This window comes from Adiantum capillus-veneris, chromosome 1 (assembly GCF_014529385.1).
Source record: "Adiantum capillus-veneris isolate H3 chromosome 1, ASM1452938v2, whole genome shotgun sequence".
Taxonomy (NCBI): domain Eukaryota; kingdom Viridiplantae; phylum Streptophyta; class Polypodiopsida; order Polypodiales; family Pteridaceae; genus Adiantum; species Adiantum capillus-veneris.
In genome coordinates this window covers 139,995,680-140,020,328 of record NC_140931.1, presented here as the reverse complement: position 1 = coordinate 140,020,328, position 24,649 = coordinate 139,995,680, and positions in this window count along the sequence as shown.

Genomic DNA, 24,649 nt, shown 5'->3' with positions numbered 1-24,649 from the left:
TGGCTCAAACAAAGAATGTTGAGAATGTAAATGTGGAGGAGTTGAAGGAACGGGAGCGACGTTCCACGAACATTGTTATTCGTGGAATTCCCGAAGAGAATCTAGAGACACCTCCTTCTCTTGCCATTGTTATTGAAGGTTTCCTCAAAACCCACTTTGGCATATCTAGAGCTATAGTCTATGGAGTACGTAGAGTGGGGAAGCAAGGAACTCCTCGCCCGGGAGAACGGTCGATTGTATGCATCATGCCGGATGAGACCAAGAAAAAGATTATCCTTGATAATAGTTGGATCTATTTAAGGGATACAAAATGTTTTGTATGTGAAGATCACAGTATTAAGCAACAAAATATGCATTGCAATGCATATGAGGAAAAGAACAAGAAAAACAAGGAGATCTCTCATGAAGAAAATGTGCCCAAGGAGGAGGCAAGTCCCTCGCTCAAATAGGGATGCATGACCTATGAGACCGAGTTACAATTGAAAATATGCTTTTGGAATTGTAATGGATACCCATGGAATGCAGGAGTTGGCATTGATGAACTAACAAGCAAAGCCAATGTTGTACTTCTTGTTGAAACTTGGGAGCATGATACACAAAGGATTAACGGCTTGGAGAATTACAATGTACTATCACTGATATGGTCAAAGAATCTTAACCAACGAAGAGGACAAGGAGGGGTAGCATGTATGGTTAAGAAAGGATTGGAAGATTTTTATTCGGTATTTTGATTTTCTATTTGTCCGAAAGTTATAATTGGTGCTTAGCGTTACCATCATCAACACTCGTTGTAAGTACAAATTGTGCTCTTAATTTGCTATTGGTCTGCACATTTGCAGCATTTGCCATTGCAAAGTTTGTTGTCATCGACGGTGTTAGTCCTTTTTCTGGCCCTTTGCGTTGTTTGATTAGGTTGACTATGCCCAATTTTAACATAGAAAGAAGATAAAATGGGTTATGCCATTCACGATGCCATCAAAACAGCTCTCTCGCTTGGGGCCGTGGATAATGGTATTGGTGCTAGTAGCAGGGAAGCGGGAAACAACAAAAACCGTTATGGCTAGGGGATTGCATGCACTGATAACCACCAATTGAGATAGTGACTGGCTCAATTGCAAATGCTAATCTAACTCGACCAGATGAGTATTTCGAATTTCCTTTTAAAGCTATCCATTACAGAATTTGGAGGCTAACATTATGACATTGGCATATATATGGACTGTTCTTAGTGAAATGAATCAATATATTATTACCACGAGTTTCTTAAAATCAACCCTATCAATGTTGCATGCTTGTAAATGGTCATTTGGTTTTTAAAGTTGCAAGGGATACTTCAAAGTGAAAAAGAAATAGATGATGTGTGTATTGATTCATGAACCTCCTAAATAAGGTCAGTTATTGCAACAAAACGAAAGCTGTTATGGTTTTTTTTTTTAGTACATTTTTAAAATCACTCAAATGGTTCAATATGTTATGTCTTTGCAAAAGGTGAAGCTACCTCTCATTAAGCTCAACGCAATTAATTTAGATTTTGGTTACTTTAGGATCTAGGATTCTGATGTCAATTTCCTGAAGGGATTCTTGCCACTATTTATTTTGCAGTACTTGGCACAAAGGACACTTTTGTGCTAGAACTCGATGAGTGTCAAATAGTGAAAGGCCGAAGGTTAGAGAGGCTAAGTGTCACTCTAATGAATGAGGCCCTTTTGCAAACCAAGCGAAGGGTTTCAGTCAAGCCATCTTCCACCCCGTTTTTTAGTGTGCAATCAGAGAAAGACATTTGGTGGTTGGGTGCTATTGAGGTGCCCAAAGAGACCAATGGAGTACTCTCATGGAATTTTGAGAGAACTCCATGGATCACAGAAGTAATACACTCCCAAATTGCAAGTGGTGAGAAATTGGAGGTTGAGGGTTTTAGCAGCTTTGATGCGGAGAGGCACCTAGGTAGGGACTTGAAGACCATAAAGTGTTTGCTTGGTTGCAAACAAGGGGCTTCTTCTCTCATGCTTTGTCCATTTTGCACTCAAGGGTATAAATCTACAGACAAAGAAACTCCCCCTCTTCTCTCTCTCTCTCTCTCTCTCTCTCTCTCTCTCTATATATATATATATATATATATATATATATATATATATATCTCCTCCTTCCTCTCACTATCTGTCCCCTTTCTCATCCCCAACTATCTCTCTCTCCCCACTCTTTCTTCCCATCCCTCTCTCTTTTTCTCTCTCCTCTGTCTCTCTCCCCCTCCTTCTCCCTCTTTTTTACGCCCCTTTCTTTTTGTCTATCTCCTTCTCTAACAACCTCTTTCTATTTGTCTCGCTTCCTCTCTCTACCTCTCTCTTCCCTACTATCTATTTCTTCCCATCTCTCCCTCTCTTCCCATCCCTTTATCTCTCTCCACCTCCCTCTCTTTATCCTCTCTCTCCCTCTACAAATCTCTCCCCCTCTCTTTCTATAAATATCTCTCCCTCTCTCTCTACCTATTCCCCCTCTCTATCTAGCTCTCTTTCCCCGTTTCATTCTCTATCTATCTTGTACTCCAAATCACTCTCTATCTCTCCCTCTCTCCCTCCCTCTCTCTCTCTCTCTCTCTCTCTCTCTCTTTCATGAAGTGAGCACCATATAAAGAACTTCACTCACTCAATGCATAATCAATTTGGAGCAATTTGAGAAAGTTTGAAGGTAAATCTCTCTCTCTCTCTCTCTCTCTCTCTCACACACACACACACACACACACACACACACACACACACACACACATTCTCTCCCTTCCTCCCTCCTCCTCTCTCTCTCTCTCTCTCTCTCTCTTGCGTTTTTTTTCAACTTGGGGGTCGAGTTGAAGAAAAACATGAGAGAGAGAGAGGGGGGGGAGAAAGGGAGGGAGAGAGAGAGAGAGAGAGAGGAAGAGAGAATGTGTGTGTGTGTAAGAGAGAGAGAGAGAGAGAGAGAGAGAGAGAGAGAGAGAGAGAGTTCATAAATTATAATCACCTTTTTTTAAATGACCATGAGAACATGTAGGTGATCTACTTTACTTCCGCTCTCCAGCTCTTTCTCTCCCACCCTCCCTCTCTCTTACCTTGTTTATCTCCCTCGGAGTCCTTCCTTCCCCCCCTCTCTCTCCTTGCATTAGTGTCAAGTGGGCGTTAGCGCCAAGTTGACACTGATGCAGGGAGAGAGAGGGGGAGAAAGAGAGGGACTCTCCTTGACTTAGTGTCAAGTGGATGCTAGTGCCAACATGACACTAACACAAGGAGAGAGAGGGGGGGAGGGAGGGAGGGAGAGAGAGGGTAGAGGGGGAGAGAGAGTTGATTGCATTAAATCAAAATCATTATTGCTTTTTTTTAACTATATAAAGAACTATATATATATAGAGAGAGTTGATTGCTTTAAAAATTCAAAAGCATTCTCTCTCTCTCTCTCTCTCTCTCACACACACACACACACACACACACACGCACACACGCACATACGCACACGCACACACACACACACACACACACACACACACACACACACAACGCAGCCGTTTTTTGATCTAGTAGACAATAGTTCACTCTTTTGATCATAACTCCTTCATCTGAACTCCAATTTGGGTGATCTATAGCCTCAATCGAAGAGCACGAAACCCTCTACACATTGATGTAAAGATATAAATTTTTAGAGTTATGGAATGCATTTCTACAACAGAACTTTTGAAGTGAACACGTTCAAGAAAATTGACTCTCATCTCTTATTTTACATACAATGTCTTCCGGCACTCGCAAGGGTTCTTCTTCTTCAACAAGGTCCACAACTATTGTGGAAAATGATCCAAGATCTCCTAAGTGTGGAGATAGCAACACAACCACCAAACCAACGATATCGAAAACCATGATCATGGCATACTTGGTATCATTGCAAGAGACAATAAACAAACAAGGCAAAGAGTTACGAGCACTTGAAATGGAGAATGGCACACTAAGGATACTTGTGGTCTAGAATGAGAATCTCAAGAGGAAACTTGAGATGCAAAAAATACGTTTGATGCAACTTGAAGAGGAAATCAAGGAATGGAAACGCTCTCTTGTGAACTTGAATGCTTTGAAGGAGCGCATGAGCAAAGTAGAGCATGACCATGTATTGAAAGAGGAGAAATTTGACACCATGAGCCGGGATGTATGCGGCATGAAAAATGTATGCACAAACAAGTCTTGAGTTGATGTATGTGGTAGCAATGTGGTTGCTAATTCCTCACTCATGCAAGATATGGCTCAAACAAAGAATGTTGAGAATGTGGATGTGGAGGAGTTGAATGAACGGGAGTGACGTTCGAAACATTGTTATTTGTGGAATACCGGAAGAGAAGTTAGAGATACCTCCTTCTCTTGCTATTGTTATCGAAATTTTTTTCAAAACCCACTTTGGCATGTCCAGAGTTATGGTCTATGGAGCACATAGAGTGGGTAAGCAAGGAGCTCCTTGCTCGGGAGAACGGCCAATTGTATGCACTATGCCGGATGAGACCAAACAAAAGTTTATCCTTCATAATAGTTGGATCTATTTAAGGGATACAAAATGTTTTGTATGTGAAGATCGCCTATTAAACAACAAAATGTAGGTCGCAAGGCATATGAGAAAAAGAATTTAAAAAACAAGGAGATCTCTCACAAAGAAAATGTGCCCAAGGAGGAGGCAAGTTCGTCGAGCAAATAGGGATTTGTGACCTATGGTTTTCTTATTATAATGGATAGCCATGGAATGCGGGGGTTGGCATTGAATAATTAACAAGCAAATCCGATGTTGTACTTGTTGTTGAAACTTGAGAGCATGATACAAAAAGGATTAACAGCTTGGAGGATTATAATGTACATTCATTGATGTGGTCAAATAATCTCAAGCAACAAAGAGGGCAAGGAGGGGTAGCATGTATGGTAAGAAAGGATTGGAAGATTTTGTATCATTGTGAAAGATGACAAGTACAAGCGTTATGTATGGCTAAAATTATGACACCAAAAAGAGCACCCATTTTTGTAGCCAGTTGCTACATTTCTCATCATGATTCCCCCTTTTATGCTTGTAGTGGATAGAGATATCTATTTTTTTATTTAGAAGAGGAAATCGCTTATTTCAAAGGCAAAGGTGATGTTATTGTATTTGGGAATATGAATGCTCACAAACATGATACTCAACAATTTGATATGTCATACATCTCAAGGGAGTTGGAGGAAGTTCACTTGTATGATCGTACTTCAATGGATGAGAAAGAGCTGGATCACTATGGAAAGTTACTTTTCACATGTGTAATAGTACGAGTATTCTCATTGCCAATGGTGTATCTTTCTGGAATGGAACCAATGGATTTACATGTAGGAAACATAATGGGAATAATGTGATTGACTATAAGCTACTCTCTGACGCCATCATGTATCACATAAAGAGTTTTATGTTTGGCCAATGGACCCCGAAATCCGACCATCGGACCTTTTGTATTGACCTTTCATGTGGAGAGGCAACTAAGAATGATAATGTCAGCCAAAGGAAAGAGAAATTATCACTATGTATGGATTTCAAACGGGCACCAATGTACATTGAAATTATTGAGCAAACGTTATGGATGACAAAGATCCAATATGACGCACCATTGAAAACTAAATGGGAAGCTTTCAAGAAAGTTATTTTTTCTTGTGCCGAAGAATGCTTTGCCATAAAGAGTCTCCATGGTATCAACAAAGATAGATCATGCAATAGATGGTTTGATAAAAAATGTCAAGATGCGCGAAAGTCCTTGATAAAGATTTATGCAACTATGGACAAGGCATTGATTCAAAAGAAAACTATCAAAGTCATTTGCATACATACAAGGCATTGATTCAAAAGAAAAGAAAAAGATGGAAAGTAAAGCAACAACTTGTTCAAGTCCAAGAAAAGACACATGCATGTGGAAGATTTTGGAGAAACTTGAGGGGCAAGCGGGTTGAGATTTTTGATAACTTGAGTCTTGTGGATATATATACATATTGTAGGCAATTATATGAGCAGGAAAATGCTGGAAAAATATTATTTTATGGTTCACTCCCATGTATGCCCTCTTTTTTTACTATTGAGGATGTATGTGGTGAGCTTGAGAAGTTGGCCACTCGTAAAGCGGGAGATCTTCAAGGTATCAAGCCAGAGATGATCAAATGGATGGGAGATTTTATCCATTAGTGGTTCTTGTCGTGCTTGTTGACTAAGATGCTTGACTTTGCTTGTCGCGTTTGATGACTAGGGAGCTTGAGGTGCTTGTGGGAACACCTATAAGGTCCTCCTCTTATCCCTTACTCTTGATGACAAAACAAAGCCGTCGACTTTTCAAATACGATCGAGTAAATTTGGTCTATAGTCAAAGCACCCTTGCTACCCACGAGACACTTTCGGTTTTCACCATGGGAATGTGGATATAACCAATGCAAAGCTACCCACGAGATGCTTTCGATTTTCACCATGGAAACATGGATATAAACAATGCATGGGATATTAGTTTTGTCTCAAGAAAAAAATAAATTTGCATAAGAAAACAAAGAAAGAATAAGGGTAAGGAGAAAAAGAAACTTGTTGGAAAAGTAGCTTGTTGCTGAGCCACTTGTTTGGAAAGTAGCTTCTTGCATATTCCACTTGTTGGAAAAGTAGCTTCTTGCATAAACCACTTGTGGAAAAAGTAGCTTCTTGCATAAGCCACTTGTAGGAAAAGTAGCTTGTTGGAGAAGCTTTGAAAAGGAAGAAGGGATATCGAGATATGCAAAAGTAACTTATCAAGATAAGTTAAGCAACTCATCAAATTAAGCTTAAAAGGAGGACTTCCCTACTTATTAAACACTTCACTTCTCTACCCATTTTGAAAGTGTAAGCTTGATAGCGAGCTATGAAAGCCAAAGCTAATCCTCCTTCACACACACCCCTATGCACCCCTCTCTCCTTAAGAGAATCCATAACCATAATACAACTTACCATTACGCTCTTCACCTTCTCTCTCTTAACCTACAAGATTTCCATACCTTGAATTTTCTTAACCTCTCTCTGTTCCCATAGCCAAATTGTTGGTTTTAAAGTGAATTGAAGTGGAAAAGAGCCGGTTACATCAATACACTTCATCGTTGCTCTTCTAAAGCAAGGAGAAGACCCTACCATATACACACTACGGTAAGGTTATCTTGTTATTTCCCATTATTGAAAGAGATTTATTTCATTCTTACTTAAGTTCACGCTTAAGCTCTTCAATTTTCATAAGCAATCCCTTTTGCTTAGAAGAAAAACATAACTTCTTGGTTGGTTGTATATGTGCAAGGTTTTCTTAGTAATACAAATTAGGTAAATACTAAATTTTTTCAAGGAAAAGTTGAGGTTTTGAAGGTTAATTTAGCATAGCCAAAGGAAATTAATTGAAAAAGAGGATTTTCCATAAAGTCTCGAGAAGAAGAGAAAAGATCCAGATGATGAGGACATCTGCGGAATAGCCCCTTTAGGTTCCTAGCCTTTTCAAGGTTTCTTTTTACCAAACAATTTGAAGAGTTCCTTAATTAAATCACATCCTCCTCCCTTGTCATGATCCCTCCATGGATCCTTTTTTTTCTTCCTCCTTTTCCTGTCGGCATCACGTCTACCCGGACTAGGTCGATTTCCACCCGCATCGTGGGTCCCATCCACCCAACCGAGACACACTCCCATTCAATCCTTTTTCTAGGGAAATGAACAGACCCAAGCTCACAACATAGACCAATGGTTATTAGTCATAGCTGAAAAGGACCATCCCTCGTTGTATCCCACAAGTAAGCACTTGCGCCGGCCTTTTTACAAACACGAAGACAAGTTCACACATAAATCTCTATATTATGCTAGGACTATCCACGTCAATCTTCTCGATAAAGTTTTTAATCTTAGTTTAAATTTAAATTAAGATCCTTGAGTTATAATCCCTTAATTCCTATTTCCTTTTAATTTCTCCACTCAAACAAGACCTTAGAAATCAACGAATCTCTTGGAAATTTAAGGTTTTGTCTCGATGAAAGTTTTGAGTTAACCCGACTTTAATGAATCCCATTTTGGTCCCTTTTCATCATTTTCCATCCATGGGGGCATCTCCATGGAAGCGATGGGAGTTTTATGTTCAAGCAACACGGTCATGACATTCGTGAAGCTATCCCCTTACTCTCCCCTTCGAATTTGCAAAACAAACTTGAAAGTAGACAAACTTGAAATGAAAAATGAATATGATTTCTATAATGAGTTTTTCTTTGGTGTGTCTATGCGTGGTACACACAAAACTTCAAAATGCACTAACTTGCAATCTTGGATAATTAATCAAAAACTTCCTTTGAGTTCTTATGCAAGAGTGAAACCCTTCTATGCAATGGTAGTGTAAAACTTGCGAAGCTCGTAAGAGTGGACATGCTAGTGTATCGTGAAATACACATGTAATAATGTATGGATGATTAAAAAATTATTCTTTAGGAAGGAATTTAGGCATACCTTTACTACCGTGGAGAGAACTAATTATGTTGCTAGAAGAGGCTTATGGTTTCGGAACTTTCCATTTGGTAAGAGGGAAAAGAGGGGATCTTTATTGATCTGATAGTTTTCATAGTTTTGTAATAGTGTCAAGGACATCCTTATGTATTCCTAACCAATAAAAATGTCTTTTAGCAAGACTATAAGTCTTATTAACAATTAGGTGTCCCATACTAGAGCTATCATGACACTCATAGAGTCATCTAGCGAACATCTAGCGCCTTAAATCTTGATCCCTTGGAGCACATATTTTGCACTTGTAGAGTAGATAGCCATCATCTATGGCAAAATTCTTCCACTTGAATCCACCTTGAGCATCCATAGAGGCTTGAACATTATTGGAAACCTCTTCATTTGGATCCCTTTTGTCAATGGTTCTCCAAATCTTGGAATATTGAGAATCAATTGGACATTTTCCTTTGATTGATTCAAGTAAATCACTTGTAAAATGAGTGAAGCTACAAATCATTTATCATAAGCATTTTACTAAGGAAATTTTCTATAGTATTATAATATATTCCCTTTTTGATACCTAAGCTCATAGTCAAACTCTTGAAGGAGTTCAACTCATCTAGCCTTTCAACCTTTGAGCTATGTTTGGTTAGAGAGCCACTTAATGCTTACTTGACTAGATGCTATCATAAAGTTGGCACCATATAAACTGTACCTCCACTTCTTTAAAGCATGCACAATAGCATGCAACTCCTTTTCAGAGGCCGAATAGTTTTGTTGTGTACGGTCTAACAATTTGATTTCAAAAGAAATGATTTGACCCTCTTGAGAAAGAATCACACCTATAGCAAAATTTGTTAGCATCTAAAAATTTGATTTCAAAAGCAATGAGTTGACCCTCTTGAGAAAGAATTACACCTATAGAAAAAAAAAATCAACATCTATCTCAACCATAAATGGTTCATTGGGACCCACAATGAATAAGCTAGGATCTATATCTACAGCTATTTTTAGTTTTTGCATGCTTATTTTTGTTCTAATTCCCACTCAAAGGTTTTCTCCTTTTCCTTTGAGGGTGTTAGTCATGGGAATTGCTATCTTGGCATATCTCTAATGAAATGACATTGGAAACCAAACATTCCTATGAAGATCTATAGCTCTTCCGAATTCATTGGATACAGCCATTCTAAGATAGTCTTTGCCTTGTTTAAGTCCATCTAGATCCCATCATATGAGATGCAATGACCAAAATACTTTACTTCTTGTGTAAAGAATTCACACTTAGATTCTTCACCATAGAGACAATTGTCCCAGCAAAATGGAATTTTTTCCTTGAGTGTTCCAAACGCTCTAACTTAGTCTCACCATAAATGATGATATCATCCAAAAGGACCACTAAAAAGTTGCTAGACATGGTCATAAAACATCATTCATTAATTTCATGAAAGTATCTAAAGAATTGGTAATTCCAAAAGGCATTACCAAAAACTCATAGACCATATCTAGAACTAAATGCTGTATTGGAAACATCTTTAGCTTTGATTATAACTTAGTGACATCCTAACCTAAGATCAATTGTAGAGAAGTATCTAGCCCCTTTAATCAAGTATATTCTTCATGTTAGGCATTGGAAATATATTATTGATTGTCATATTGTTTTAGTACTCTATAATCAACACATAGTCACATAGAGCCATTCTTTTTTACTAACAAGATTGGTGATGCTCATGGTGAGTTGCTTGGTGTAATGAAGATGTATTTTTCATTTATTTTTCCACCTCTAGGTGATGTCTGGTGTTTCACAAATAGGTATAGCATCACTTATTAAATCAATAGCATGATTGATTTCATCTCTCTTTAAAGGTAAACCACAAGGTATATCAATAGGAAAAACATATTTAGACTCATGTAGCAACTCATTTAACTTCTGCTTATACTCAAAATCATTAGACGTAGACAAGGAGAAAGAAGATCTTACTTCATTTCACAAACACTAGAAGACCATACGCAAGGCTGACACCAAACAACATAACATAAGTTTTACCTTCCTTTTCAAACTGTAGTGAGTTTTGTTTGGTAATTTCTTTTTGAAGAATTTCCTAAATCCCATAATGACTCTCTCCCTAAGGCCAAATTTGCACAATCCATATAAATTATTTGAAAGTCAAGTGTATCTGCATAACCTTGAATTTCTACTTCAAAATTGGATATCAAGGTATCCAAGTATTCTTGTCTTCTCCTTGCATAAGAGAGACTACACATTGGTGCTTGCTAGATTGTTGGGATATCTTCAGCTTCTTTACAAGAGCACAATTTATGAAGCTATGAGTGGCACAATTGTCAATCATAACTCGGTCTCTTTCTTTTTCCTTTAAAAAATACATGCATTATAACTAGCTCATGTGGTCCTAAAGTGAAACTACACACATTGATTAGTAGACTACAAGTGTGAGTGATGTCAGCATGCAAACCTTTTATAGATTTATATCTTTCATTACCAAGCAAAGAGAGGGTCTAGATAACATGGATTTGCTTATATATTTTTCTCCTTGTCAAGGTTTTCTTCTTTATCAGCATCCCCTTCCTTCTTATTCTTAGGGAAATTTCATGCAAGGTGGTTTGGAGATAAACAAATGAAACATAGATTTTCTTTCTTTGCTCTTTCAAAAGCTTCCTATCTAAGCACATGTCCTTTTATCATTTTCTTGTTAGAAGGTGGCTTCTTGTCTTTAGAAAATGGAGATTTTATTTTTCTATTCATTGTAAGGTTATGAGTTTTGTCCTAGAGTCACTAGAGTGTGAGTGAATGAGAGAAGATGTGGAATTGTCCCACATGTAATGGTGCAAGACTATAGAGCTACTTAAAGCTCCTTTCATGAATAAAAAAATCCATTCCAAGTTTGCATTACATGTCCCTTGTCTATGGTGAGCTTGTGATGGGTTAGCAAACTACTCAAGATCGTGTTTATGAGTCCAAGTTAATCTATCCTGGAACCTATTCGCTTGAGTAATAATCTAGCCTACACACACTCACTTGTTGGCACGATGTTTGTCTATCACCCACCTTAGCTAGCATGATCCCAATCCCATTAGTGGTATCAAAGCCATGGTGTGCTAGCTAGGTGTATTGCTATGCATTTGTGTGTTGGTGTGATTGGCATTCCCTAATCTCTATTTGTGTTAGCTTAATAATCCCAATCCCTAATCATCACTTGGGCAAGAGCATGCTCCACTGCCCTTTGGTGATTAGGTGAGGGGGAACTCACAGTTGGTTGTTAATCAATTTCTCCTCTAATAAGCCTTCTAATCATTTCTTGATTGGGCACGTTCTTGGATTAAGTCCTTGGGCCACTACCATTCCTGATAATCAACATTGATTAGTGCATTAATGTATATACATACTTGCATTATTGTTTTCTAATTTTTCATTTTCTAGAGTGATTGTATTCAAGCCTACTTCCACTCATCTTGCATCGATATCTTCTCTCACTTTAGCAAAATTGGCACTTGCAATTGGTGTTTGTGCATACCTTGTCTCAAGAGATTTCATTTGAGCCTATGTATGCCAAATTTTAGTTAAATCTCAAGGATTAATGCACCAGTTGAGTTTTGCTTAATCAAGGCCGGTCTCTGAATTTTTTGCTACAAATCCTCAAATTGAGAAATTGTGTGTGTGTGTGTGTGTGCACGCACACGCGCATTCAATTTCCACAATATCCTTGTGGAAAAGAGGCTCAAAATAGTTGGCCCTACCTGTGGTGGGAGCACCCTATTTATAAGCCTTTGAACACCTTTTGAAGAGACACACACTCAATTCAAAACAGGCGCCCTCTCGGTAGACTTCAACAAACAAATTCATTTACAGTTCACTGCATGGGTCAGGTATGTGGACAACTGCTACCGGCCAGCCAACTGCGCCTTGACACCTGCCATCCAATGGTTCTCTGTCTGCGCTCCAAACGAGATCAACCGTTGATTAGAGTTTCCCATCCTTCCTATCTGACCGGAGGCGGAAATGAAACACGTGCTCAAGACTTTTTGATAAGCATTTAGGGTCTGCCCCTCAAAGGGCCCCCCTTCCCGTGCCCTACTGCCCTAAAACTCTCAAGCTTCAACCCCTCACAAGGAGAGCATTCTTGCAGCCATTGGACAATCTTGCCTCACCGCACTGAAAAAGGGATAAAATTTTCAAAGGAGTGTTCCAATTTTTCAAGAACCAAGCATTTAAAAGGTCCAAGGCTGTTCAAAATCAAGCTTTAAGGGATTCTCCATGTAAACCCTCCAAAGAATTCAAAGAAAATTCAAAAACCTCAAAGGCAAGCATCCATCAAGTGAAAATGAAGTGTTTTTTCATCATTCCTACAATGAAGAGGAACTTCACAAAAAGGAAAACTCTCTCTCTCTCTCTCTCTCTCTCTCTCTCTCTCTCTCTCTCAATTAACTCTAAATTTTTTTGCAACCAAGAACCATTTGCAATGCATGTCATAATTGTTACCATATACATGTGGTAGTGATGTGTGTGAACACACACTAGGACCGCTGGGGCATTTTTTCCCTCTTTAGGAGGTTTTCATTGGATATATGCCCATCACTCTAGGGCTATCTATCTTCCATTGAGTTCTAAGTAAGACACTCTCTATTGTGTTCCTTGAGCTTCATTCGTCTTCTCCAAGATGTGTGCGTTTCTCTGCAACCCTAATTCCAGCAATTGGTATCAGAGCAGGTTACGTCCTCCCGAGCTTAGTCGCCAGCTGCTTCAGCACATGCCTGCTCACTTTCTTCGATTACATGAGTTTTGGCTCAATCTGCTTAGATTTCTGATTTGAGCTCATTTTGGCCTCCGTTTCCACTACAGGCAGGTCTGCACAAGCAATTTTGTCATTTTGTGCAGATTTTTTGTGAGTGCTATTTTCTGCATAACAGGTGCCTCACAGTCTTCTTTGGTATAACATGTCTTGTTCCCGCTCCGTTTCTCCTATTTTCGAGCAGTTTTCACATCTGGTGCAGCATTTACCATGGCTGACAACAACACATATGTCTTTAAGATGTTTGCTGCTGAGGACAGGTTGGATGGGGACAATTACCCTATGTGGGCTTATATGATGCAACATGTTCTTGCGTCAAAAGGCGTCTAGAATATTGTGCAGGGCATTGATGTACGTCCTGGTTCTGAGGATGTAGGCGATGTTGAGGATGTTGCAGGTCTTGCTGCAAGGATTTCTGCTATTAGAGTTGTTTTGCCTATAGCAGAACAATCTCGTTGGGATGTAAAGGATGCGCAGGCTCATGCATTGATTGCGTTGTCTGTGAAGCACACTATTGTTCCTCACATTCGTTCAACAAAATTTGCAAAACAGGCTTGGGATATTCTAGCAGGTCTTTATGCAAGCCTCAATGAGGCTAAAATTGCTTTATTGCGTAAAGAGCTGGATTCGAAGATTATGCATGAGAAAGATGATATAGACACTTTCCTTGCTAGTGTCAAGGATATCAATGAGTAACTTATTTTTGCAGGTGAAGTCATTTCAGACAGTTCCCTTGTGTACACTGTTCTTGATGCCTTACCAGATTCGTACCAAACTTTTGCTAGTACTTGGAGACTTATGACCCAAGGAAATCCAAAAGTTGTCAAGTTTGATGCATTATGCACATTGCTGTTGCAAGAGTCACTTTCCAACAAAAACAGGACTAGAAAGTGTGTAGTTGAACAGGCTTTTATTGCTTCTCAAAGAAAGGGTGGTAACAGCAATCCAGCCACTTCTTATGGTTCTACTGCGAGTGGCAAAACTTCTGTTCCTAATGCTTCTGCTGGCAACACTTTGTCTTGCAATTCTGGTGATAAGGGAAAAAAGAAGATGTGTTGCCATTATTGTAAAGCTAATGATCACTTGATCAAGTCGTGTCCTAAGTTGAAGGCCAAAGAGGCTAAGAAGAAAGAGGGTGGTTCCACTACAAATGCAGCCATTGTTAAGTCTTTTGTGAAAGGAGAATGTGTTGCTGATGTTGATGCAGAATGGGCTTTTAGCACAGAGTGCACTTACAATCCTGCTATCCATGATGCATGCTTGTCAGTTTCACATGTGTGGTATTTCGACAGTGGTTTTACAAAGCACATTGCCTCACATCGTGAATTGTTCACCTCTCTCGAGTCTGTCCCTGATGGGAATTCAGTCACTTTGTGCCAACAATGCCTCTTATCCGGTTCAGGGAGTTGGAAAGATTGTGCTTACTGCTGCAAATGGCAGTTCCTTCACACTTGTTCATGCACTTTATGTACCTGGGATCAAGAAGAATCTCTTGTCTGTATCCGCACTTGCTAGACTTGGACGCGTAGTCAAATTTGTGGATGACAGATGTACAGTTCATGATCTCAGTTTTGGTAATGAAATTGTTGCATCTGGCCTTTTGTGACGTGGGCTGTATAAGATCACTTTGTATGACAAGTGTGGACAAAATTTTGCAAATGTTGTTGCAGATTCAAGGGCTATTTCAGATGCAAAACTTTGGCATGCATGTTTTGGTCATCTGAATTTTGCCAGTTTGTTGCGTTTACAAAAATCTGATATGGTTGCTTCTTTGCCGCCTCTTGAAGCACCTGTCAAACATGTTTGTGAAGGCTGTATTTTGGGTAAGATGCAGCGTTCTAAGTTTCCAAAGGATGGTTCAATTTGGACCACATGCAGGTTGCAGCTTGTGCATAGTGATGTTTGTGGGCCCATGCAAACTCCGTCCTTGGGAAATTACCTTTACTTTGTGACTTTCATTGATGATTACTCCAGGCATGCATGGGTATTTCCGCTTAAAGCGAAGTCCGAAGTTTTTATGTGCTTCAAACAATTTCTGGCTATGGCTGATAATGTCTAGAAATGTACTATGGGCACCCTCCGTTCCGATCGAGGGGGGGAGTATATGTCTCATGAATTTAATGATTTTTGGCTAGTCGTGGGATAAAACACCAATGTATAGTGCCTTATACACCTCAGCAAAATGGTGTTGCTGAGAGGAAAAACAGGTCACTGACGGAAATGGCATGATGTATGGTCAAAAGTCAAGCTTTGCCACATTCTTTTTGGCTTGAGGCCATCATGTGTGCCACTTATGTACTAACAAGTGTCCTACGAAAGCATTGCAGTCAATTACTCCATATGAAGCATGGAATGATAGAAAGCCTTCTATTGAGCACATGCGTGTTTTAGGTTGTTTGGCATATGCTTTGGTGCCACAAACACAGTGCAAAAAATTGGATAATAAGGCTGTCAAATGTATTTTTGTTGGTTATAGTGCCGAAAGCAAAGGTTACAGGTTGTATCATCCGCAAACAAAACGTATTCTGGTTTCACGGGATGTAGTGTTTGTGGAAGATTCTATTCAGCCCTTGTTGTCATGTACTAGAGATAGTAATGTAAGCTCACAGGACATTTATGACACTTTGTTGCCTCTTTTCAGTGGTGGAAATACGAATGTAAGTTCCAATGAGGCAAATGTACAGCCTATGGGGGTTTATGACAATGTTACAGATCAGCCTATTACTGATGTAGATGTACATGATGTACTTGATGAGGAAAGGGTTGAAAATGAGCAGGCTAGAGGTATGCCAAAATGGCTGGTGCACACTTTGCGTGACAGTAAATTGGATGCACCTTTGTCTAGTCGTACTCGTTCAGGCTCTCGCCATGCATCTTATGCATCAGATTGTTATGGTTTGGCTGTGTCTAGCTTACATGATGTTGAGGAGCCTCTGTCTTTTGATGAAGCACAAAATTCAGAAAATTGGATGGCTGCCATGCAATCAAAATATGATGCACTTATAGAAAATGACACATGGACTTTATGTGTTTTGCCTCCTTGCAAAAAGGCCATTGGTACGAAGTGGGTTTACAAGTTGAAACGCAAGCTGGATGGTGAGATCGATCGCCATAAGGCTCGACTTGTTGCAAAGGGTTATGCACAGCAAAAAGGCATAGATTATGAAGAGACTTTGCTCCCACTTGTCGTATGACAACTGTGCATTTTCTATGTGCATTGGCAGCTCATTTTGGTTGGGATGTACATCAATCATACATTATTACTGCTTTCTTGAATGGTGACATATTTGAGGAAGTTTATGTAATGCAGCCTCGCGGTTTTGTCATAAAAAGACAAGAGGACAAAGTGTGCAGATGTAAGAAGGCTTTGTATGGGTTGAAGCAAATCTCCTCGTGCTTGATATGAGAAAGCTGACACTCATTTGGTTAAACGAGGATTTCGTAACAGTCCAACAGAAAGCACATTGTATGTAAAGCGTGAGGGTGATGTACTTCTCATTGTGGTTCTTTATGTCGATGATTTGCTGATCACTGGACCAAATGAGAGACATATTGCTGAATTTAAGGCTAATTTGAATGCTACTTTCAAGATGAAAGATTTGGGGCTGTTGCATCATTACTTGGGTATACAATTTAAGCAGTGTGATGGTGGTATTGCTTTGTGTCAAAAAAGTTACATAGAGACATTGCTATGTAAGTTTGGACTTGAGGATTGCAAACCTCTTGCTACTCCCATGGAAACAGGTTTCAAGTTGAGTCTACATGATGCTGGCGATCCTGCTGATGTCACTCTTTACCAAACTGCTGTTGGCTACCTCATTTATGTATGCAACGAGAGGCCAGATATTCAGTTTGCAGTCTCACAAGTCAGCTGAGTTATGCATAGCCCAGGGTCTAAGCATTGGCAGGCTGTCAAAAGGATTTTCTGCTACCTTAGTGGCACTTTACATCTTGGCTTGGTTTATCCCAAGGGGGGATCATTGCTGCCAGGCTTACATGCTTTTTCCTACTCAGATTGGGCTGGTTGTTTTGACACGTGAGTGTCCACAAGTGGTTTTTGTTTCATGCTTGGCAGTTCATGTATATCATGGTTCAGCAAGAAGCAACCTACTGTGGCCACTTCGAGTTGTGAGGCTGAGTATAGGGCAGTCTTCACAGCTATGGTTGAGTGTGTATGGCTCAGATGCCTTATGGCTGATTTGGGTGTTGGACATGACACTGCCAAAACACTATCTACACTGATAGTTAGAGCGCATTGGCAGTTGCGAGGAACCCAATTTTTCATGCTCGCACAAAGCACATTGAGGTGCATTACCACTATATCAGGGAGAGGCTCTCAGCAGGAGAGATCAGCTTGGTTTATGTGCCAACACAGGACAACCTTGCAGATCTTTTCACAAAGGCATTGTCTTGTGAGAAGCTTGAAGATTTCCACAAAGATTTGGGCTTACTCCCCTTTGTGGATTGATCATGTCCTCAGGGCATGGCACTTCCCTTTACTCATGTGCTAGCTCTCGTTCACCGCATCACTCCAGGGGGGATTTTTTACCATATACATGTGGTAGTGATGTGTGTGAACACACTAGGACCGCTGGGGCATTTTTCCCCTCTTTAGGAGGTTTTTTACCTTGAGCATTGGATATACGCCCATCACTCTAGGGCTATCTATCTTCCATTGTGCACTAAGTAACACACTCTCTATTGTGTGCCTTGAGCTTCCTTCGTCTTCTCCAAGTTGTGTGCATTTCTCTGCAACCCTAATTCCAACAATAATCTACATTTATGGAGATGATTTTCTAGTTGTGCTTGTGTAAAGAGGTAGACACTGGCTAGGAGAGTCTCCTAAGCTAAGACTCCTCTATTAGCACAATGAGTGAGAAGGGTGTAGAGATATTTAATGGGGAAGGGTTCCACACATGGAGGACAAAGCTTAGGGGCTACTTGATGAAGACGACATCATGGGGAGTGGTCAAAGCACCACTAGATGATAAAGAGGGAATGCATACTAGGGCATTCAATGCACAAGCTATAGAAAAGGATGAGCAAGCACTTGGGATCATTATCACCGCACTTCACGACAACTACGTCCACCTCATTGATGAATGTACAAGTGCACATAAAGCAAGTTGTTCTTGGAAAAAACTTTTGGGTCTAGATCTAAAAGAAGTAAAGTGAGCCTTAAAAGAGAGCTTTACAAAGCCACAATGTATGAAGGAAAGGACATATCTAGCCTTGTGAATAGACTTAAAAGCATCATAACCTAGCTTACTTACATAAAGTGTGATATAACAAAAGATGAAAAAGTGGACATCTAGTCACCATTCTTGAAGAGAAAGAACTAGCTCCAACATTACAAGACGTCATCAATTCACTTCAAGCAGAAGAGAAGAAGCAAAAGGGATCAACAACATCATTAGGTGGAGTTTGTATCACATCATCGTCATCATCAAATGTAAAGAAGTGTTATGATTGTGGGAGAATGGGACAGGTAGCAAAGGATTGCTAAAACCAATATATCTTGCAACAAATGTGGTAAGAAGGGTCATCCTCATTCTCGATACTATTCAAGTGGAGGGAATACCAGTGGAGAAAGAACCAACAATAGAAGTTACAAAGGCAAGAAACTTGTAAGAGGATCAGCTCATGTGGAGGAGGAAAAAGAAGAAGATGAAGACAAAGGTGAGAACAACCTTGTTTACTATGACAACACACTCTAAAGATTATAGCCTCTCTACTTCAAGGGGAGGACTTTTGGTGCATACCGTATCCTTACAATGTTTCATGGACATTTAAAATTGTTTCGTTGGTCCACGATTGCACAATGGCTAGATTTTGCATGTACATGCTTTTTGAACCTATGGAAAAATTTGGCCATTGCACAAATTTGGACCAACAAGATTTTCGCCCAAGAATAGGGGATATGGTGCATATCCTATCCCTACAATTTTTCATGGACATCTAAAACTGTTTCGTGGTCCACAATTGCACAATGGCCAGATTTTGCATGTACACGCTTTTTGACCCTATGGCAAAATCTGGACACTCTGCAACTGTGGACCAACAAGATAGTCTCCCATGAACATGAAACTTTGTAAAGATAGAGGATATGATACATACCCTACCCTTGTAAAATTTCATGGTCTTCTAAAACTGTCTTGTTGGTCCATGGTTGCACAATGTTGAGTTTTTGACTATAGGGCGTCGTTTGTGACCATATGGCAAAAAATGGACACGCAAATGTGGACCAATGAAACGGTTGTTTATGCCCATGAAACTTTGTAGGTGTGGGATATGGTTCATGATCTACCCTTGTGTGAAATTTCATGGAATTCTAAAAATGTCTCCTTTGTAAGCCCATGGCAAAAAATGGACATTATGCAATCCTCAACCAAAATTTTCAAGAGTGAGGGATATGGTTCATATCTTGCCCATGCAAATCTTTTTATGGCCTTATAAAATCTTTTCATCGGTCCACAATTGCGTAATGGCAATATTTTGCCTATAGGGCCCTCTTTGTGACCATATGGCAAAGAATGGCTATTGCGCAACCTTGGTTTGATGATATAGTTTTTGATGAGGAATTCCAAAGACCGAGCAAGATTTGTCGAGTGAACCAAAAATCAAGCACAACCAGCCAGATACCTGGGCATAACATTGTCAACTCTTGGTACATTTTGACAATACTTAAAATTTCATAAAATTAATAAACAATATAAAATTTTCTCATTATATTTCTCTACATCTAGAGGCATATGCACATATGTAAGAAAAACTAAATTTTCTTATAGGTGTGCAGATTCGATGTATATCTCTCTCTCCCTGTCCCTCTCCATCCCCCTCCCCCCCCCCCCCCCCCCCCCCCCCCCCCCCCCCCCCCCCCCCCCCCCCCCCCCCCCCCCCCCCCCCCCCCCCCCCCCCCTCTCTCTCTCTCTCTCTCTCTCTCTCTCTCTCTCTCTCTCTCTCTCTCTCTCTCTCTCTCTCTCTCTCTCTCGATTGGGTAGATCATAAATCACACCCCATGACAGCCGCTTCAATGCATGCTCAAGTAGAATCTTGAATGGGTACTCCAAAACACTACTTTCTAGCTAGCCCACTTTTCATAAACTCCACTGGAATCTTTCCAATGTGTACTCTCTAGATCTAAAAACATCCACATCATTCTTAAACCATTAAGATAAAAGCTAATGTGCTTTTAACAATCTCCATGGGTAGTACACCAAATGTTTGAGAATAGCCTCATCAAAAACTGATGGTGTTGGACTATGAGCCCTTTCTTTGGAGGATCAGAAATACATCTAGTAAAAATCTTAATAACATCCTTGCCAACTCCCAAATAGAATTTTTTTGAAGGCTTTATGGAGCTTATAAGGCACATGGATGATAACAACCTTTCAGCTTCTTGAAATATCAACTTGCACATGCAAGAAACTATGGGAGCGAGGCGTGAGTACCAAGGAAAGGTGGTGAAAGGATCAAGGGATGCCTTGTGGAAGGCATCTGAGGACCTGAAGGACATATGCAATATCTGCATGGTGTAAGGCACATGGATGATAACAACATTTTGGCCTCTTGAAATATCAACATGTACAGGCAAGCAACTATGGGGGGCGAGACGAGAGTACCAAGAGAAAGTGGTGGAAGAATCAAGGGATGGCATGTGCAAGGTATTTGAGGACCTGAAGGACATCCGCAACATCTATGTAGTGCATTTGATGACAAATCATTGGCGACATTAGGCTTCAACTAGTAGGCATCAAGGAGGACAAAGCAAAGGAGGTGAGAGCTGCTAGGAGCGGGAGGTAGAGCACTGACATCCACTAGGAAATCTGTATACCATCTAATAGCGATGGAGGTAAGCATGATGTAGATGTGCCACAGCTCTTTATATTCTATAATGCGTTTGTGAGTTTTGATATAAATGTTGAGAAATAATGTTGTGAGAATTCTTACTTGCTTTGTATGGTAGACTTTCATTATGCATCTTGATCGCCTCTAGGCCTCTACTTGACTCTTCATGCATGTTGCCTCTCTCTACCTCTCTCGCTTGTGTGCATTGTCCACTAGAAAGAAAAAAGATTACTTAGAGTCGTTTTGCACAAAAGAGGTTCAGTGCGGATGGAGGATGGGTCAACTCTTCCTAGTTTCATAACTCCGTCCAAATGGGTGGAGTTTGGCAAACTTTACTAGTTTGAGGAGTCAAGGACGCCAACTCATGAGCATGTGAAAGTCAAGGTTGAAGAGGTGGAGGTTGCGTAAATAGGCTAGTGGAGGTTGCCAATTAACTGTAACATCTGTTCATGTGAAACACCTCTCATATCATACCTCTTGTGAGAAGCCAAAATTTAAAACCCCTTCAAATCAGTTCGTGGTGACATGGATTGATTTGAGGGGTTTTTATATCCCACATTTGGAAGCAAATAGGTGGTCCAAATGATTCATTCGCAAGAATCAGAGAAGAAAAAGGGACAAATGCCGCTTGGGGGGGGGAGAGAGAGAGAGAGAGAGAGAGAGAGAGAGAGAGAGAGAGAGAGAGAGAGAGAGAGAGAGAGAGAGAGAGAGAGAGAGAGAGAGAGAGAGAGAGAGAGAGAGAGAGAGAGAGAGAGAGAGAGAGAGAGAGAGAGAGAGAGAGAGAGAGAGAGAATCAGATGCCATGAGCGACAAAGAGGGAGTGGAAGATGCAAGCCCTCCATGACTTCTACTACAATCGATAGTGCATGGCACCATGAAGAAGCCCCTTATGCTGTTGGAAGTGGAAAAGTTCGTATATTTTTTGTTGCGGCCAATATCGAGCATATGGAGGGCAAGCTCTAGACACTTGCCTGAACTTGGACCTGTAGTTAGGCAAGAGGGTGCAGCATGGAATAGGGAGCAAACTTGTTCCATACCGACTACGATTGCAAGCAGGCAAGTCATTGAGTGACAGACGCAACAAATCTTGCTAGCAGAGCAATGGATGGACTGGGGGAGGGTATCGAGATAAATTAAAAAATGGTGTAAATCGACATCTTCCTTTGTCTTGCTAGACGATGCGCGTATGTGTGTGTATGAGAGAGAGAGGGGCACATAGGAAGGCTGCACAGCCCTTGAGCACGTGGGAACTTAGGAAGCCAAAACCTCTTCAAATCAGTTCGCGGCGACGTGGATTGATTTGAGGAGGTTTTAGATCCGGCATTTTGAAGTAAGTAAGCACGTGGCAAGATGAAGAAGGCACGACAAAAAAAAGTGACTGGTGTTGATGGCTGGTAGACACAGACACGCACAGCAGCAAACAGAGGGGGTAGGGCAAGAGTGAGAGAGACGATTTTTTGGTGGTAGTATAATATTAAAGCTGGTGGAGAGGCAGGTAATTATGTTAGACGAGATCAATGATGCCACCAAGTCGATGAAGCCGGGTCAATATCTTGCCTGCGCTATTGGACATCACCATCTGCCTAAGTGTAGCCAAATGCATACCCATCTCGAGTTCTCATGTTGTTAGCAGTCATTATATCTAGCTAGAGCTGGTTCGCAGCAAAATGATCACCAGTCATAGGTTTCATTTGCAGTCCAACAACTGAATTCAATTTCTGGGCTTGCTCAACAAATATGGTCATTCAAGCAGCTCCCACAGATGGCGCTTCCAAATAATGGGCAAAATATGTTAGGTGCATATTCAGAACTAGCATTTTGTTGCGTGAAGAGGGTCGCCATCTAATGGAGCTATTGTAGACATGTAGTAGTGTTAGTGTGTATACGCGCTTCACCAGGGGTACTTTTCTCCCATTGGGTTTTTCCCCCTGGACATCTGGTGTGAAAGGACACATTATCTCTTAGGGTCTCATATAAGCTTTGTAGCTCTGAGTTTGGATATACTCTATTATTCTAATATAGAGAGATAGACTATAGAGATCTCGTATGCAAGCTCTGTGTCTTCTCCTTCTCCATCTTCTTCCTACTATGAGTTGTTGTCTTCCTTCTGTGTCCTCTTTCATCATCTTCAACAATTGGTATCAGAGCAAGGTGATTTCCAGAGCCTCTACATGTGTTTTCGCGTCCGCGCGCGTAATCACAGTTTTCAGGCAGTTTTCGGAAAATTTGCTCGTGGGAGCATCCTCGAGGTTCCGAGAGTATTCAGAGAAGGTGACCTGGGTTTTACCCCCCTTTTGAAGTTTTTCGAGCCCTCAGAATTTTGTTCTGAGCAGCATAGCAGAAGATACTTTTCGGAGGCGTTTAGATCAAGAGGGTGTGCTTTTTGACAGATTTTCTTCAGGTAAACAGTTCTTTTGGGAAGCAGCTTGTCTTAACTTTGTGCTGAGATTTTGTGTAGAGTTTTTCTTGGATTGGAGAGGAGATTTGTGAATCTCTTGGAGGTTCTTTTGCTCTCTTGTGTGCATCCACAGTATGGCTCAATCTACGGAGAAAGAGATTTTTGGTGCGTTTACATCCGAAGACAAATTGGATGGTACCAGCTATTCTCTTTGGTCTTTTATGGCCAAAAATATTTTGGTTGGTAAAGGATTGTGGGATTATGTATCTGGAGATGGAGTTCGTCCAGGTAGCATTGCACCTGCCACGCCTGGTCGTGGTGCAGCTGTTGGTGCAGGACCCTCACAAGTCACTCCAGAGCAAAAGAAATGGGATACTAAAGATGCACAAGCTATGGCTGTGATTGCCTTAACCATAAAGAGGACAATCACACCACATATTAGATCTTGCAGAAAGCTATGTTTGGAGGAAGAAACGCTGCCAGAATAGACTTTTTGAAGAAACAACTTGACAAAATACAGATGGACGAAGGTGACGATATCGTCGAGCATCTTACAAAGATCAGGGATCTTAAAGAGAAATTGCTTAGCATTGATGAAGTGATTCCAGAGAAGGACTTGGCTTCCAAAACACTCAATTCACTACTACCATCTTATTTGACTTTTCAGACTTCTTTGACTCTGTCTTTGCGAGCTAATCCTGAGCCTCTTCATTTTGAAGAGTTAGTGGCTTTGCTATTGCAAGAGGATCAATCACGTAAGAAAAGGTCTTTACAGGTGGATGGTATGGATCATGCTCTTGTTGTACAGAACAAAAACAAGGGTAAAGAGAGTGCTCATCACTCCAAGTCTGGTGCAGGATAGTCTTCAGAGAAGTCTAAAGGTGATTCCGACAAGTCCAAGAAGAAAGGTAAATGTCACTACTGCAAGAAACTTGGTCACTACATTAGTGAGTGTAAAAAGCGAATTGCTAAAGAAAAGAAGAAAGAGTCAAGTTTGGTTGTTTCAGCTTCTGGTGATTCTTCTACATCTAAAGAAGAGTCTGCAAACTTTGTGTAGGATTCTTATGCTTTCTTAGTATATTCAGATTTTTCTCCTTACAGTGTTGACGAGACACAAATG